The sequence below is a fragment of the Onychomys torridus genome, chromosome 17, assembly GCF_903995425.1.
Source record: "Onychomys torridus chromosome 17, mOncTor1.1, whole genome shotgun sequence".
In the NCBI taxonomy this organism is placed as follows: Eukaryota; Metazoa; Chordata; class Mammalia; order Rodentia; family Cricetidae; genus Onychomys; species Onychomys torridus.
In genome coordinates, this window is record NC_050459.1 from 359,908 (window position 1) to 373,128 (window position 13,221).

Genomic DNA, 13,221 nt, shown 5'->3' on the forward strand with positions numbered 1-13,221 from the left:
TTGGCAGAGTGCTTGCTTGGCTGGCGTGAGGTACTGAATTCTGAATAAAACTAGACAAGGTGGTACACACCTGTCATCTCAGCCCTCGGGAGGTGGAGGCAGGAGAATCTGGAGCCCAGTCAACCTCAGATACATATGGAATTGGAGACCAACCAGCCTGGGCTACATTAGACCCAGTATAAAAAAGGAATAACTGTCTGTTTTTTCATTGAAGAAAAAAATAACCACAGAATGTATACATGCAAATCTGTGCATCGCTGTGTCTCCTGGTGCCTCTCACGTGCGTGTGTTCATGCATGTGAGTGCTGACTTAGTTTAGACCCCTGTGTGTCCCTGGAGACAAGTCTGAAATACTGTACTGGTGTTTGTGTTGAGCTGCTCCCAGGACCAAGCATCTGTGACTTTAAGAGACTCAGATGATAACCGTGGGGGTCGGACATTCCAGATACCAGTGGGAGAAGAATATCTGTGTGTGTCTGTGCCTGCGTAATATGTGTGTACACACTCACTGTGTGTGTTCACGTGATTGTAACCCCCCTGTCAGGAAAGGAGATAATCAGGCTCGTGTGTGTGTGTGTGTGTGTGTGTGTGTGTGTGTGTGTGTGTGTGTGAGAGAGAGAGAGAGAGAGAGAGAGAGAGAGAGAGACAGAGACAGAGACAGAGAGAGAGAGAGAGCACGTGAGCTTGGCAGCCAGAAGTCAAGTCTCATCCACCGTATTCCTTGAGACAGAATCAGAGCTCTCACATTCGATTCAGCTAAGCTTGCTGGCTAGCTAACTCCAGGGAGCCCCATGTCTCTGCTTCCCCAGTCCTGGGATCAGAAACACACACCGTCATGCCAGGATTTTTTAAGTGGGTGCTGAGCAGCCAACTTCGGTCTTCATGCTCGTATGAAGAGCACTTTATTGACTGAGCCCTCTCCCCAGCCCCAGGAGATAGGGTATTCTAATGAGAGATACCTGTACCCCTTCTCTTAGCTATCAAACTTTTGGAACCATGACCCCAAAGAACTAAAATTTCCCCAGGAATCTCATGCTGAAGGAAGAGAAAGACTGAAACCCTGAGCCAGCCAGGAGAACTGGTCTCCCAGGAAGAGATCCCCACAGGCTGACATGTCACACCCCCTGCAGGAGAGACCATAGCTGAGACAGTGATGGGGTAATGATGGGCAGGACCACACCTTGACCAGGGCTGCTTAGCTATGCAACCCTTTGCTGTCAGGACCCCAGGGATGAGACTGGGGTCACTGGACCTCCTAATTTGTTCTTCTTCCAAGTGTGACCACAATGAATAAATACCCTTCTCTGCTTTTCACTATTGCTTAGTTAGTGTCTTGGGAACAGGCGTGTAGCAAGCTTTCTTATCGGACTATCTTTGGACTGCCAGCCCCCAAATAATGATGTGGAGACTTATTATTAATTGTGAAAGCTTGGCCTACCTTAGGCTTTTTTCCAACCAGCTCTTATAACTTAATTAACCCATATTTTTTTCATCTACATTCTACCACGTGGCTTGGTTACCTCTTCTTTGTACAGCACATCCAACTTGCTCCACGTCTGCTGATGGAATCTGCCCTCCTTGATTCCTCTTACCAGTTTCTCTCTCTCTGCCCAGAGTCCTGTGTATTTTCTTCTGCCTAGCTATTGGACATTTGGCTCTTTCTTAAACCAATCAGAAGTTGCCTTAGAAAGAGACACATCTTTACAGTGTAAACAAATATTCTGCAACACAAGTGGCTGAGCCACACTCCAGCCCCTCACTGGGGGACTCTAGGCAGGTGCTCTACCACTGAGTCATACCCCAGCCCCTCACTGGGGGATTCTAGGCAGGGGCTCTACCATTGAGCCATACCCCAGCCCCTCACTGGGGGATTCTAGGCAGGGGCTCTACCATTGAGCCACACCCCAGCCTCTCACTGGGGGATTCTAGGCAGGGGCTCTACCACTGAGCCACACCCCAGTCCTTCACTGGGGGATTCTAGGCAGGTGTTCCACCACTGAGCCATACTCCAGTCCTTCACTGGGGAATTCTAGGCAGGAGTTCTGTCACTGAGTCACACCCCAGCCCCTCAGTGGGGGATTCTAGGCAGGTGTTCTACCACTGAGCCACACCCCAGTCCTTCACTGGGGGATTCTAGGCTGGAGTTCTGTCACTGAGTCATGCCTCAAACCTTATGTGATGTCTTGATATGTTTGGATTGTTAAATCTATATAATTAGCACATTCTTTTAGCTCATTTATCTATCTTTTCTGCTGTGGAAACAATTTAAGATCTACCCTCTGTGATTTTCAAGCATACAATACATGATTTTTAATATAATCACCATGTCCCTACTGTGTTGTTAGTCAGGCTTTAGCTACTTATTCCTACTCCAGCATTAATAAACTGGCTTAGTTGTGAGCGTATTCAGCAATCCGGACCTGGGTAAAGAAGCATTGTAAGACATGTCTTTTTAAAGAAGAAGCGCTTTTCTATGGTCAGTTCCCATATTATTCCTACCTGTTTCTCCCCAAACAAGGTCCCATTATAGCCTTACCCCCTTGTCGCACTGTAGGATCCCTTTTCCTGCCCCTTTCAAGGTGAAGTCCACACATGACCAATATTTAAGAAAGACGAATAGGTTCCTGCACAATCCAGAACTGTCTGATTTGAGTCTGGTGAGCCTCCCCATGTAGTTAGTTGTTGAGTCTGGCTGGCAGAATGAGGTTGGTGAGCAGTGGGTGGGTTGGGGGGGGTGTCATTGGAGGCACAGGTTCAAGAGGTCTTGTGACAGCCTCAGAGCCATGTGGCTGGTGGCTTGAAAATCAGAGCCATGTAGGGAGCTGGCATCATGGCCAAAATTTCATCACAGCCTGTTGTACTGGTGTGGACAGTTCCGTCACAGCATGGCCCATGGCTGGGCCTGTTTCTTGGTAGAAGCATCACCTGGAGGAGATAAGGCAGAACCCCTCTGGGTTATACTGATGGGTGCCTAGGCATTGGAGCTGCCCTGGAACAAGGTTGCCCTCCAGACTAATTTATGTGACAGCATCAGAGAGGCTGAGTGGGGACTGCACAGATGTGCATCCACAGGATCAAGAAGGACAGCAGGAAGCAGAATAGGAGCTGAGCTGTGGTCCCCATTCCAAGGTCATTTTGAGCTGGTCAGTTTTAGAGGCTGGTCCTGGACGGCTCCATAGTCCCTTCCTGCTCAGGTCCATCGAAGCCTTGGTGTGGGTGTAGTGTATCCATTGCTTGACACCTACAACTTTAAGAGCTGAAAGAGAGCCGGGTGGTGGTGGCGCATGCCTTTAATCCCAGCACTCGGGAGGCAGAGACAGGTGGATCTCTGTGAGTTTGAGGCCAGCCTGGGCTACAGAGTGAGTTCTAGGAAAGGCACAAAGCTACACAGAGAAACCTTGTCTCCAAAAACAAAAAAATTAAAAAATATTTTTAAAAAAGAGCTGAGAGAGTGGCAGATTGTGTCCAGTGTTAGCCAAGTCTTTGAAGGGCCACTGGGGACAGGTGTGTCCACACTCACAGAGGTTCTTTGAGCCCTTTGGGGGCAGTGGAGGTGGGCGGCCACATATTTACAGGGCACGTAATGCATCCTAAAAAGTACTTGTGGCCAAATGTCTGCCTGGGGTGGTCTGTTTCTTTTTTTTCCATCCTCTCAACTGGTCTGACAGCTGAGGGTGGTTCCATGTGTCACGTTCCAAGTTAATTCTCTGTGCAGAGAGGAAGAGCTTCTAGCCGGCCTGAGAAAGTGCACACCAGAGCAGCAAATATTGATACCCTCTCCTGGGTTGAGTGTCAGTAAAGACCACTTCTAGAATGTTCCAATGTGTAGAACCCTTGTTTTGTATCATTATAGGGTCCATGCTTGGGATAGTTCTGAGAACATTGCAGACAGGCTTTGCTAGTTTGTTGGGTCAGTATTGGTAACCTTGGGACCACCAAGTATCTCTGCTACTAAAAATTCCTGTACAGCAGTTTTTCCAGTGGAGGGGTTGTTTCATGAGCTTATTGGTAGCCAGCCAGCTCTCCTGGATTTTGGTATCCCTTTTGTCAGTTATTAAAACATACCCTCTGGCAGAGGGTAATGGCTCCTGGGGACTTCCAGGCTGTGTCTTCACATGAGGGCAGCCTGTGACGGCTGGTTGATTTCCCCTGATTCCCTCAGCCTTGACTCTTGGTGTGAGCCTGGCACTGCACACTGCCACAGCTGGGCTTCTATCAGCTGGAGTGCATGGTCTCTGTTTTTGTTTGTTTATTTATTTAGCCCCCTGGGGTAAGCAGTCCCCTTTCTCTATATATCGCTGCTTTGAGTCTTGGTATGAGAGGATCTTCCCCAGTCGGAGGCTTCAGCTCCTGTCAGTAAAAAGTTCCAGGTCTGAGTTGGGGAGCAGCTCGTTCTTTGAGTCAGGCTATGAGGAGAAAAATCTCTTTTATAATTTCTCTGAAATCATAGGTGACTTCTCCCTCCTCTTCAGACAAGTGTGTGGCTGGATTTAGGGAGAGGTACCAGAGCTGTCATCCTCTTGGATGAGGGGAGGGCCTGTCATTTCCCTTAATGGCACACTGGAAAGGACTCTTCCCTGGAACACAACTGATTTGAGTCTGGTGGCCCTCCCCATGTAGTTAGTTGTTGAGTCTGGCTGGCAGAATGAGGTTGGTGAGCAGTGGGTGGGTTGGGGGGGTGTCATTGGAGACACAGGTTCAAGAGGTCTTGTGACAGCCTCAGAGCCATGTGGCTGGTGACTTGAAAATCAGAGCCGGTAGGGAGGTGGCATCGTGGCCAAAATTTCATCCTTTGGGGAAGCTTAGTGTCTTCAGGTTTAACAGTCCTTGAAGCCGATGTAGTCCAGGGCTGGGAATGTTCTGGTAGAGAAGCCGTCCTGGAGGCTCTTCGGCCAACAGACATGATGAATCAATATGTGGGAACTGGTCTGTGTGGCCAGGTGCCCCATACAGAGCTCTCAGACTCTGTTCATCTGGAGTTCCTTCGGGTGGCCAGCTGACACCAAAGGGCGAGTGATTTCACAGAGTCTTTAATTTGGAAGCCTCATCCAAGAGGATGACAGCTATGGTACCTCTCCCTAAATCCAGCCACACACTTGTCTGAAGAGGAAGGAGAAGTCATCCATGATTTCAGAGAAATTATAAAAGAGATTTTTCTCCTCATAGCCTGACTCAAAGATACATCTTTATCCTGTAGTGAACATTCCTCTCCTCAAGTTGTTGAAAACAGTTGGTAGGACTGTGTGGGTCTCACATCAGGACTGTGTAGGCCAACCCCATGATGAGGGGAGTTCCTTAAACTAGGAGTTTGGGGGTGTGGTGTAGATGTGCCTAGCCCTGCCTGGTATTTAAGGTGAGGCTGAGAAGTCCAGCTTCTCCCTCAAGCAGGTTCTCTTCTGCCCAGCCACCTCTTGGTGACTTAAGAGGCCTTACCTCAGGGCCACACATATAACCCTGTGATCAGTCACCTCCTATTTTGAAAAGTGAGTGCACATTAAGTTGAAATGACCTCAGTGGACCCACAAGTAAGGGCCCAATCTGATCCTGTAGCCACAGAGCTGTGGGACCATTACAAGCATTCCCACATTCACTTACTGTTCATTCAGAAGGTACACATTACCACTTTGAATTCCTAATTTATCTGTTTCTCCAAATATAATCTACCTTTTCCTTGTAGTAGGACAGGCCCATAGGATCAAGGAAAAATTGGCTCAGACCACTTGCCAAGGCATGCACATAATGTACTTCCTTATGAGCCAACCTGGAATCTGCCTGAGGGCCTAGCAACAGGGGCTGTCAGAGGTCCTGATCATGCCTAGCTAATGAGGGGTGACCATGCAATGTCACCAGATTGGGACACAGCCTGGTTACTGGGAGAAGGGTCTATAAGGCCTTCCCCATTATTGAATAAAAGAATCTGCTGTTTGCCTTCACCTGACTCCCAGTGTCTGTGTAGTTGACACTGCACCTTCTCACTCCCCCTCCCCCCGAGGGAGCCATTAGGACCCAGCAACACAGTGCCATCTTGGTATCCCATCAAGGCTTCAGATGCAGTCCCTTGTGGGGTGACCAAGCCAGCACCCTTGCCTATGCCCAGGGGCCTCACCTGATCTGGACATCCAGCCCAGTCTTGTCTTCCTCTCAGAGACTCTGGTCCTGGATCTTACAGTCCCTTTGGCCCCTGGAAGCTCCTGAAAGACTTTGATCCTGGGTCCAGTTTGTATCTTTATTTTATGCTCTAAAACCACAAGGTGGGGCAGATAAGCAAGCGAGATTTTACTGAAGTATCTGTGCAGTCAGCAGGCTGTTAAAGGTGATAACCCACTGCTTCCGCTGTTTCTCCAGATCATTCTGTTCCAGGTGCCAGGTGACAAACAGGCAGTATAAGCAGTGCATTCACTAAATCACTAAATAAATCAGAAAATCAGTATCTAATAATTGGACTTTTCTACCTCATTCTACTTCAGGCTGAGAGTCCACAGTGACAAGATAATGAATCACAAGGTAATGAGTCAGTTTTCTCCTTCTATTAGTATAGGATGGGGAATCAAACTGAGGCCATCAGGCTTGGCAGCAACCACCTTTGTCTCTTTAGCCATATCACAGGCCCAACATTCCAGAAGATTAATAATCCACTACTGTGAGCCAAGACAAGCCAGATAGGTTGGTGGGGGTCTGGTGAGTGTGAGAGGCCAGATATGGTTGAGGGTGTGTGAGATACCCCTGTGCCTCCAGACGCTCACGATTGGCTCCGTGCAAACAGGTATCTCAGAGGCCTGTGTGCCCTTGGGGTGGTACAGATGAGAAATGTCCCACATAGGCTTATGCATTTTAACATTTGTCCCCAGCTGGTGGCACCGTTTGGGAGGCTCTGGAACCTATAGGAGGTGCAGTCTAGCTGGAGGAAGACTGTCACTGGGGATGGGCTTCACCCCACTTCCAGTCTGCACTCCGCTTCTTGCTGGTGAATAAAGATGTGACCCTCAGCTTCCTGCCCCTGCTTCCCTGCCTTCCCCAGCATTCAGGCCAAAGCAAACTCTTCCTTCAGCTGCTTCCTCTCATGGTGTGTCCTGCATGCATGATGGCATGGCCTCACTCCCTCTAGCCTTGCGCTCTGTGTATGTCCCCTGGGCATGTGTGCAGCTGCGCACGGCTCCACATGTATGTGCAGAGCCCAGTGTGTTGCGTGTCCACGCAGGGCTCTCTGCATCTGTGGGCACTACTGTTTGCACATAGGGGTTTCCCAGAGGGCAACATGTGAGAACCCACCAGTTCAGTTCCAGTTGGGAGCCAAGTGTGAGCCTTTCTTCTCACTTTTACGTTCACTGTGAACCCATCCTGGCAGGACTGAAGATATTGTTATTATTGTTGTTGTTGTTGTTGTTCTCTCTCTCTGTCTCTGTCTGTCTGTCTCTCTCTCTCTCTCTCTCTCTCTCTCTCTCTCTCTCTCTCTCTGTGTGCGTGTGCGTGTGTGTGTGTGTGTGTGTGTGCGTGTGCGTGTGTGTACACCTATGGAAATCAGAGGACGATTTACAGAAGTAAGTTCTCTTTGCACCATGCGGTGGGTCCAGGAGTTGAACCTGGGACCTTCAGGTTTGGCAACAAGATTCTTTGCCTGTTGAGCCTTCTCACCTGACCCAGGAATATTCTAAGGAGGCATTTGCTCCCTTTGGCTGTTTGACTGTTGAGACAATGAACCTCGAGTAACTGGAATTTCCTCAGGTGTCTCAAGCTGGAAAAGGGAAAAAGTTGGTTCCTGGACCAGCCAGATAGGAAGCTTGTCTTTCAAATTTCACACAATTCTGAGACCACCTTGCAAGAGATACCTGAGCCAAGACAATGATGACAGGAGGGACCACACCTTGACCTGAACTGCTTAGCTATGTTCATCTTCTTAAAAATATATATCATGTATTATATACTATGTATCTATGTATGGGCCTAGAGGGGTGTGTGTGTGTGTGTGTGTGTGTGTGTGTGTGTGTGTGTGCACTACATAAGTGCAGGAGACCAAGGAGGTCAGAAGAGGGTGTAAAACCCCTAGAATTAGTGTTATAGACAGCAGTGAGTTACCATGCCACCATGTGGGTGCTGGGAACCGAACCTGGGTCCTCTGAAAGAACAGTAAGAGCCCTTAACTTCTGTGCCATCTCTCCATATATCTGCATGTCTCTTTTTATCAAATACTCATTTTAATTTTTAAATTATGTGTATTGTGTTTGTCTGTGTGTGAATGTATGCAATGTAGCATGAATCTTAACAGGTCCTATTAATAAGAACAAACTCGAGGCCAGTTATTGGGGTGAATGCTGGAAGATCAGAGAAGCAGAACAAGCCACAGCTATCTCACCTCGCCAGTTCCTCAGCTGGTCTTGTTTCCTCAGACTGCAAGCTTCTGAGTCCTCATCCCAATGGCTCTCAGCTGAACTGTGATGGTCCAAAGCCTAAAAGCATAACCAGCCAAACGCTTAACCAGCCAAATGCCGCTAGTTTCTGGTCTTCACACCTTATATAAGCTTTCTACTTTCTGCCATCACTCCCTGGGATTAAAGGCTGGATTTCTGGGATTAAAGGTGTGTGTCACCATGCCTAGCTGTTTCCAATGTGGCCTTGAACTCATAGAGATCCGCCTGGTTCTGCTTCCAAGTGCTGGGATTAAAGGCGTGTGCTACCACTGCCTATCCTCATGTTTAATAGTGTGGCCATCCTGTTCTCTGACCCCAGATAAGTTTATTTCAGGGAACACACAATATTTCGGGGAACACAATACCACCACAGTATGCATGTGTGTGCAGGTTCCCATGGGTATGTGTGTCTGTGTGTGGATATGTGCATGTGTGTGCAGGTTCCCATGGGTATGTGTGTTTGTGTGTGGATATGTGCATGTGTGTGCAGGTTCCCATGGGTATGTGTGTTTGTCTGTGTGTGGATATGTGCATGTGTGTGCAGGTTCCCATGGGTATGTGTGTTTGTCTGTGTGTGGATATGCACATGTGTGTACAGAGGTCAGAAGAGGCACTGGACCCTCTAGAACTGGAATTGCCGGCAGTTAATGAGGCACCCAATGTGGGTGTCCCAAAATAAGCTTGGGTCCTCCAGAAGAGCAGCCAGCTCTCCTAACCACGGAGCCATCTCTGTGGCCCATGCACACCTCTTGCCCTCTATTTAAACCTAAATCTGATGTCAGGACTCTGAGGATGGACTTGGAGGGCAGAAGCAGGAAGGAGCACTGGGTCTCTTTGTTCCTCTTCCCAGGACAGCCACAATGAAAAAATTGGCATTTTCTACCTTTTCCCTGTTGTGTGTTTACCCGGGTTGGCCTCACTCACAGAGAGCTGCTGACAGTGATGTTGTGTACCACACCCCCAGCTCCCACTTTAGTTTTTAAGACAAGGTCCCTCACTGAACCTGGAGCTCATGGCGGAGGCTGGTTGGGATCCTCCTTCTCTGCCAGCCCAGTGCCGGGATTATCACAGGTGCCCTTGCCACAGCCGGCTTTCAGTCAGGTGGGGAGGGATCTGAAATCAGGACCTCTTGCTTGCAGGGCAAGCACGTGTGTGTGTGTGTGTGTGTGTGTGTGTGTGTGTGTGTGTGTGTGTGTGTGCCCCATTTCCCCAACCCTTGATTGAGTTTCTGAGGATGGTTTTCTGAACCTGGTTTGTTAGGGGACTACGAGGGCTCAGGCTTTAACCCTGGCAGCTCTGGAAACAGTTGAAGAACTGGAGCCATGGTGACGTATTTACACCAGAAGAATGGACAGATGCCAAACAGAATGATGCTGCTGGGCATTGGCCAGCACAGCGCTAAGCTCCACACGTCTCTCCATAGGTTCCCCACACCCGCATACATTTCTGTCCCCATGTGTGTTCCGGTGTGTGTCTCTCTGGAGACGTTTCTCATGTATGTCTCATGTGTCTCTGTCTGTGTACCCATGTGTTAGGGTGAGGCCCGCATACCCCGTTCCTCTTCAGCAGTTGGCTCCACAGGAAGCTATTGGGTGGGGGCTCAGTGGGCTGAGCCTCCTCTCTCGCCTCTGTACTTTACTTCCCCATGACACCTCTGGCAGGTGCCAGCCAAGGGTGGACTCGCAGAGGCTCACAACCCACCTCTGCCTGTTTTCTTCTCTCCTTCTAAACCCCCGAGGCTGCTGCCCACTGCACAAAACTGGTGGGCACAAAAAACAAAAAAACAAAACAAAAAAGCGGTTGGTTGAGAAAGAGGAAATTGGGCAAAGTTGAGCCACCCTGTGGTTAGCCTGGCCCATGTGCCCCTGGTAACCCTGGCTGTCTGACATGGGGGCTGCAAGAGCTGTTAACAAGGATAGCCAGCTACTTCAGCAAGAATCGAGATCCAGTGGGTGAGTAAGCATCCTGAGGAGCGGTGGACAGATGGGCACTTTGGGACAAAGCAGGAATGGGTCTGCGAGCCCTCAAGTCAGCAGACAGATAGACTGCTAACAGCCAGGTCACGACCTTGAGAGAGTGGGGCAGCTGTTTGTCCCTTGTGTTTGCTCTGCCAAGATCCATAGTCCTCCAATGAGCCTGGAGGGTGCTGGGGACATAGCTTAGTTGGTGGGGTGCTTGCTTAGCACAGGCAGAGCAACGAGTTTCATGCCTGCACTGCATAAATCAAGGCTGGGTGTTACATGCCGGTCAAACACCACTTGGGAGGTAGAAGCAGAAGAATCATCAGGAGTTTAAGGTCATCCTCAGTTTCACAGGGAGTTCAAAGGCTGCCTGGTCCACCGGAGACCCATGCTGGAGTCTGGAGGAGCCCTTTGTAAACAAGTGCTGTATGGGAAAGGGGGCGGGGGCAGGGAGGAGGGAGGGAGTTTAGTCTCTCCTTCGCCAGGCGCTCATGTTTTATCTTGTTCTGTTTTGTTTTGCTTTTGAGTCTGGGTCTTGCCATGTAGTCTAGGCTGCCTCCAACTCCCAGTGTTCCTACCCATGCCTCCCCAGTTTTTGGATGACAGTCGTACCACCACACCTTAGCTTGACCTCCTCACCATTCAAAGCATTGGTTCTGGGGGTCTGTTCAGCCTCCCCTCACACAGGCTCAGAGAACCCTGCTTGGCAAGCAAACTTAAGGCTGACGTCAGCTGAAGAGCAGATCTTTCCAGGTCTTCCACAGGGGGACCACCCTTAGCCCAGCCATCCTCCAGCTGTGGGCTCTTAACCTTGGGGAGTTACTGGTGACTCCCTTCATGGCCCCACTTGAGGAACCACAACAACCACTTGAGTGGAATGAGGTGGGGAGGCACATCATGCCTTGTACCAGGCCTGCAGCGTCCTGGGTCCCCAGTATCCTCTGTTGACTTCAAGCGCTCTAGGAGCAGGAGGTGAGCCCCAGAGCCATGCACAAGTGGGTGCAGAGCTGAGCACTCTGATGGAGGTGATGAGTCAGGTGGGGGGCAGGCTTCAACAGTCACGCCCACAGGGCTGACCCTCCAAAAGAGTCGCCCTGGCTCTGCAAAGAGGGAAAATGAGAGCTGTGCCCCCTTTTGAGCAGCTCTCTGTGACTGTCAGTTCCTTCAGAGACGGTTCTTCATGGGTCTTGAAGAACCAGCAGGGTTTTGACTCCAGAGCCTCAGGAGATAGCGTGGGGATCTAGGTTCAGAGGGCCTACACTCATGGTGGTGCAGGCCTGATATCCCAGGACTGTGGAGGCCGAGACAGGACCCCTCAGGGCTCTCTAGCCAACCAGTCTAGCTACATCAATGAACTTCAAGTTCAGTGAGAGCTTATCTCAAAAGTAAGGTGGGGGCCTGGAAGATGGCTCGGCGGGTAAGGTACCTGAGGCTAGGCCTGATGACCTGAGTGCTGTCCCCGGGACCCACAAGTTGGAAGGAGAGAATTGCAAGCTGACCTCTGACCTCTGCACATACGCTGTGGCATGTACACACACATATACACAAACCGTTGATTCATTGAAGAACCAGGAGGAAAGCAATTGTAGAAGACACTGTCAACCTCCCACCCCCACATACACGCACACTTGTGCACATGCCAGCATGTACATCTGCAAACTCCGCAGTGTATCTGGGCTGGACTCTCTCTGCTTCCCAGGTCTCCTCTACTCCTAACACAGACCCAGGAACGTGTTGTGCTCAGTGCTTTTGTTAGTGCTGAAGTGTCAAGTGGGACAGGTGTGTGTTTGAGCCCTAGCACCCCCGCTTCGGGGTGACTACAGAGCCTTGCACAACCTCTCCGGGCCTCTGTTTGAGCACCTGTGTGAGAGAAAGGTTCTGAAGTCATGCACGTGAGATCTTTGAGCTTGGTGCCTGGCACATTGTAGCAGCTCAGAAAACATCACTGACCCCGCCTTTTCCTTTGTTCTGTGTTCTTGTGGTGAAGCCTTGCTTCCTGAGCTGTCCCCACCCATAAAACATGTGTATGGCACAGACACTTCCTGTGTTATACCTCAAAAGAAAGCCTACTGGAGCTAGAGAGATGGCTCAGTGGGTGAAGAGCACTTGATACTCTTGGCAGAGGACCAAGATTCAGTTCCCAGCACCCACATGGAGTGGCTCACAACTACCTGTAACTCCAGCTCTACAGAATCCAACGCTCACTGCTGACCTCTGAGGGTACTGCATGCCCAGGACACATGTGGTGCACATACATGTATGTAGGAAAAACACATACATGAAATAAAAAGAAATCCTTCCTTTAAAAAAGAAAGTCTCCTGATGTACTCATCCCTCGGCTAGTCCCCATGCCCTTGTTCCTCTGAAGTTTTCAGTTTCCTTTATGCACGGTCAACCTAGGTCTGAAGATCCTGCATGGCACAAAGTATCTGAGAGATGCTGACATCTTTTTTGTTACTACCTTGTGATCATTTGCTTTGGTCTCTTTTATGTTTGAGTTTTTATTTTATTCATTCATTTGTTTGTGGGTAGGGTGTTTAGTTTTGTTTTGTTGGTTTGGTTTGGTTTGGTTTTTCGAGACAGGGTTTCTCCATGTAGTTTTGGTGCCTGTCCTGGAACTCACTCTTTAGACCAGGCTAACCTCCACCTCACAGAGATCCACCTTCCTCTGCCTCCCAAGTGCTGGGATTAAAGACGTGCGCCACCACTGCCTGGCATTCATTTGTTTTAAAAATTTGTTTTTATTACATTTATTTATGTGCATGTGTGGTGTCACAGGAGTGCATATGTGTGGAGACCCACAAGTTGGAAGGAGAGGTCACATGGGTCCTGAGAATCAAACTCAGGATGTCAGA